Source organism: Nesoenas mayeri (genome assembly GCF_963082525.1).
Source record: "Nesoenas mayeri genome assembly, chromosome: 3".
NCBI classification, from domain to species: Eukaryota; Metazoa; Chordata; class Aves; order Columbiformes; family Columbidae; genus Nesoenas; species Nesoenas mayeri.
In genome coordinates, this window is record NC_137544.1 from 44,304,661 (window position 1) to 44,310,660 (window position 6,000).

At 35.9% G+C, this 6,000-nt stretch overlaps 1 protein-coding gene across 1 annotated transcript in view; it reads left to right on the forward strand.

Moving 5' to 3' along the window:
- The window catches only part of GRIK2 (glutamate ionotropic receptor kainate type subunit 2), a gene marked incomplete at both ends in the record, with an annotated part of 381,844 nt that overhangs the window by 280,616 nt on the left and 95,228 nt on the right, over positions 1-6,000 (forward strand). The gene's annotated exons all lie outside the window — the stretch shown is intronic.

Below are 6,000 nucleotides of genomic sequence, written 5' to 3' on the forward strand. Positions count from 1 at the left end.
TTGGTTTTTCTAAAAAGCATAATTTAGAGAAAATAAATTTAGGCATTAATAAAGAAAAGAAGAAAAATGTTTTGCTGTGGAATAGTGTAATGCATTATAATAAAGCATCCATCTCATACCCTGGATATTCTTGAAAAAGTTTTTAAATATTGTAATTGATCTGTCTGTTCTTATGCAGTAAGATCTCAATTAAGGGTGTAGTCCTGTACAGAAGCCCTGAAAAACAATGTCTAGAAGGATCATTCTTTCTGCTCTGGTGATGGGAGAATGTGTAATATGCTAGAGCTAAGAGTATCTCAGATTAATGTCTTAATACTTTGCTGTGTTCAACAATATCCACTATTGTATCAGTATTCTTAGCAGTTCGTGAAGAAGACCTGGTAAGATTATTTTTGTATCTCAAATTGTGCTCATTAGATGAAGACTTACAGCTTATAAATCCTAATGCTAAGGGTTTTGAAGTGAAAGCTGCTGTCTGCCCATCCCTTGGTCTGATTGCTCAAGAGAGAGCTCTGTGTGCATGTAAGTGGGTAATCATTTTTCCTTTATATTTCTTCATAGTTGTTATTCAAAGAAAAGTGAGGGAAATAAGGAAAAGCATCTGGGTTAATTTGGCAAGTTTGATGTAATGCTAGAATACTATACACACTGTACATGTGTGCTATGTCTGTGGCATATATTGCCGAGCTATGCAGTGTATTTTGATTTATACATCATGCTATAGATAATATTTTTGTTCCACCCTTTTCTCCTAATTGATTTACGTGTTCATTTTCGAAAACACAGTAGCAGCATTGTCTAGTTGTAATATCACTGAAAATAACCTAATTTAAATAAATTAAACATAGCTACCAATAAGTAATCTCATAGTCCTTTAAGGCATTCTTGCTCCTTCAAGTCATATTTGCACTATACTTCTTTACAATCAGTATTCCCTTCCCCTGCCCAAAATTACTGACAGTTCCATTAATACAGGGAACTATTCTATGACTGCATGATACCAAGTTATAAGTCGGTAGAGATTTTCATATGAGAATTAAACTCCAGACACTATAATGATAACTGATGACTCTAATGGATTTTTAGTCAAATATTCAGTATGAACTTGTGATTTAAAGATCCAATTTGCTTTGTTTTTTTGATTCTCAGGCAAAAAAATCCAACAAAACACACACACAAAACCCCAAACAAACCAAGCCTGCACCTCCCCATACTCTAAAAAAGATAATCTGTTTTACGTGTTTGCTGAAAGTTCTCTGTAGGAATTTAATGTGTAAGATGCTGGATATGATTTAATGACAGTACACATCTGTTTTGCGAATGTCTGAAAATGACTTGGAAAACTAAAATGATGTGTAAATATTTAATGGTATAAATTCAGTTCTGTGTAATACTCCCAAACAGCCATGTGTTCGCACAATGAAAAACCAATTGCGAATATTACTCCACTAATCCACTTTCTCTTCCCTCTAAATAGCAGTTTCTGTGTTTTCTTCTCTTTTTAATAAGCTGTATTGCTTTCTAGAAAATAGAGCTTAAATTAAAAATGTCTTTAACTCCAGATACTAAAGTCTGTACTAAGCATGTCTATTAATTTGCTTTTAAAAATACTATTAGAGAGAAACTGGTTTTTGAGTTGACAACTGCTTAAACTGGTGGAAGGTACACTTCGATATGTACAATCTCTGCAGCTCTGAATTGAATCAATTTATATATAACGCGCTAGTCCACATCCTTTATGAGAGCAAGTGAAAGCAGCCGTGTGTGACAGAATGCACTGCACTGAGTTGTTTGTGAGCACAAAACCTTGTATCTGCAATTGCATTTGAGGCCATCTAGACTGAGCCCTGTGGCGCTCTGTAAGATTGTACCTTTATTTACTGACCCAAACTGTAGAAACTGCTCTAGTTTATCCAGAATTAGTCATGTGTCTCTTCCTAAGTCTGTCTCACACTATGGGCATTGGAGAGGAGCACTGGGTGCCTGCAGGTCAGGAATTAAGGGACAGAATCTTGTGTTGTCATGACAAGAAGATTTCTTGTGCCCAGTGTGCAAAAATAGTCTGAGATGCTAACAGTAGAGTACAGTTGATACCATACCAGGTTGTTAAGCCAAACAGGCTCAAGATGGCCTGCTATTGAGTCTAAAAGCAGGCGTTCTCAGTGTAGACAACTGGAAGCTTATGCCTGAGAAGAGACTTAATAGTTGACGCTGTCAATATGGATCTTGCCTTAGAGAAGTAACAGAGTTTGATATTGAATTGAACTTTCTAAGATCTCAAAGGCTAGAATCATATTTCCCACTTTCTGCCCCTGCACACCATTTCTCAAAGGATAAGGAAAAGCAGTTTTGCTAATGCTGATGTCCTTTATGTGTATTTCACATAAAGAGCACGGAGAGGTTCCACAACCAGGTAGCACAGGATGAAGTCATAGAATCATAGAGTGTCCTGAGTTGGAAGGGATCCACAAGGATGGCTGAGTCCAACTCCTGTCTCTGTGTATGACAACTCCACAGTTCACACCATATGTCTGAGGGCATTGTCCAGTCTCTTCTTGAATACTGTCAGGCTTGGGGCCATGACTGCCTCCTTGGGGAGCCTGTTCCAGTGCTCCACCACCCTCTGGGTGAAGAACCTCTTCCTAATGTCCAACCTAAGCATCCCCTGGCACATCTTCCTTGCATTCCCTCGGGTTCTGTCATTGGTCACCAAAGAGAAGGGGTCATCATCTGCCCTTCCTTCTCCCCTTGCAAGGAAGCTGTATGCCACTATGAGGTCTCCCCTCACTCTCCTCTTCTCCAGGCTAAACAAACCAAGTGACTTTAGTCACTTCTCAAACAGCTTCCTCTCCAAGCCCTTCACCAATGTTGTAGCCCTCTTCTGGACATTCTCCAGTAGCTTTATATCTTTTTTATACTGTGGTGCCCAGAACTGCACACCATGCTCCAGGTGAGGCCGCACCAGTGCAGAGCAGCGCAGGACAGTCACCTCCCTCGTCCAGCTGGCAATGCTGTGCTTGATGCACCCCAGGACACAGCTGGGCCTCTTGGCTGCCAGGGCACACTGTTGGCTCATGTTCAACTTGCTGTCAAGCAGAACCCCCAGGTCCCTCTCCTCAGAGCTACTTTCCAGCATCTTGTCCCTCAGCCTGTACGTACACCCAGGGTTGTTGTGTCCCAGGTTCAAGATCCGGTACTTGCTCTTGTTGAACTTACGTGGTTGTGATTGCCCACTTCAAGTCTTCATTTACACTATTCGTTCATGACTCTAACTATATAGCTATGCCAAACATAATATGTATTCTCTTTTGTCAGACTATGTTTATGCTCATTTCTGTTCTTCCCATGCCCTCTGAGGATGCACTGAAAAATCCAATATCTGATAAGAGAATTATCTGAGCAGCTTTTTCCAAAAAAACTGTTCTTGTTTTTTAAATATTCACTGTTATTTTTACTTAACAGGCCTGTAAGATCAAGGCTCCTTTATTTGAAAGATTATATAAATACAGAGCTTAAATAAAGCATAGTCTGTCTCAAACAATTTGCAAATGAAAAGGTACGTTGGGCATTGGGCATCCTAATTTTAATTTCTAATATCTTGGAATGTCCCTAAAGTAGAATCATATTTGACACGAATCCTCCCTTTCCTGTAGACTACTAAGACTGCTGACTTCTAAACATTACTTGAACTAGCCACTAGTTTTTGAAGATAAATTCTAACTTTTCGTTGGATAGCAGCAAAGAGGAAAAGCAGAGCACAGGTTTTGTAAAGCTCATTTAAAGTTTGTTTTTTTGTTTTTGTTCTTTTTTTTTTTTTCTTCCCCACCTATTTCAAACACCTGAAGCTGTTAGAATAAACACTCATAGAGACAGGTAAGTGGGAAGAGTACCTGCTATCAGCTATCAGAGAGATCAACATTCAAAATTGCACGAGCTCATTTGCGTACCAAAGTTTCCTTTTTGTTTCATGCTTGTTTTCTTGATTGAGCTAGGGTGTTCTGCATTTACATTTGTGTGAGTGAAGTCAGTTAATCAAGGAAAGTGAGTATTCCCATAATGGTATTTATTAGACCACATTTAAATACGGTAATTCTGGGTCCTCATTATTTGAATAAACCTGAGCAAGGGTCAGCAAGCTTGAGGTCTGGAGCACTGGACTTGTGAAGAGAGGCTAGAGGAGCTGGGCTTTTTTTAGCATCAGGCAGGAAGAGTTTTCCTGCTAGGCACTTTTTAATAAGAGGAGCTGATAAAAAAAGATGGAACCAGGCTCTTTCCAAAGCTGTGTAGTGCTTCATACTTTGAAACAAGGGAGGTTCCAGCATGACATAAACAAAAAAAATCATTATTATCCTAATTTAACACAGGAACATGTTGCCCAGAGAAACTGTGGAATTTTGGTCTTTGGAGGTTTTTGAGACTGGACTGAATAACCTCCTGCTCTGAATCAGTGATTGACATTACCCTGAGCAGGATGTTGGCTTATATGACCTCCTCAGAAAACCTGAATTTATTCTATAACTCTGATTTGCAAATACTTATTGTAATGGGTTAAACAGCTTAAATTTTTTACATACATACATGTATGTACATGTACATATAAAAAATAATTAAAGGATCTGTAGTATAAGATTCTTACATCAGGCAATCTAAGAATAAACATTAAAATAATGTGTGACAACATTTATCCATAATAAGCCAATTTAATTTTCCTTAATTTCCTTTCACTTTTTTTTTCTTATAAATTTTTAAATACTCCTAACTATTTGTAAAAAAGAAGACATTTTGTATCCTATGTTGTGGACTTAATAAAAAAAAATTATAAAACCATGGGATATGACTTAGTCTAGGACTCCGATTACAGCGTTTCTTTTTTCTAAAGCCAGCTTCTGTGTCAGGATGTTTCTTCCATTCTTTTTAAATATGGACCATTTTTCTACTCTTCATAACAATATTGAAACAATTAAACAAGTTAAGATATCGGAACAAAAAGGGAAAGTTATCAATTTAATTTTTTAGATTGTTCAGTAAAATTGCAGCTACTAAAAATAACATTTGCATATGAATTTTTATTTTCAATCTCTATAATATGTCTGCTTTATCTAGCAAACATTGTCCTCATAAGAACAATATTTTTTCCAATGTTACCTTTAAGTATCTCTCAGTAACAGAATGTAAGTCTTCTGTAGTTTCACTGAGTTATTGGCTTCCAAGTTTTGTCAGTTTGAAAATAAAATTATGTCAAAGATATTCATCTTTTCAATGAGTTCTGATCTATTTTACTACAATGTAATAGAAGAATTCAGGTCACAATGTTTTTTGAATGATATGTCAGTGTTACTTTGGAGAACCAGATGATACATTTATTTGTCAAGTACAGACTTTTAAGATGAGGGTGTTTTAATATTACATTAAAAGCATAAAAGTGGAACATTTGATTTTTTTGAATTCTAATGTATTTGAAATATTATTGTGAAGAAAATGGCATTTTCTGAAGTGACAGATGCATTATTCAGATAGCTTTGATTTAATGATAGATTAAAAAAAAAATGTGAAGAATATACATGCCAGTATTTCTAACAGAGTGGCTTTAATGATTTGAGAAATTAGGAAAATACATAAATAATGATTTAATACTTAAATTCTGTAATATTATTATTAATTATTTTTCTGATTACATTCTATTGTGTTGCAGTGATTTTTCAATTTTTTTTTCTCAAATATTTTCTGCACATGCATTAATCTGCATTCAATATCAAAGATTTAAAAACAAGATTTAAGCATAAAAGTCCCTATCAACTGTGTGTATCCAAAGCCGGGCACAATGATTAATTGATTAGAATAATCTTGCACATTGAAATTAAATTTTATAGCTGTACAAAGATATGACAAAGAAAAAAAATACAAATCCTTATTTCTGAATAGAATTGTAACAAAGAATAATTTACCTAGACATGTTTGCTTGTTTTAGCTATACTTGATAACATAATATTTAGATATGAA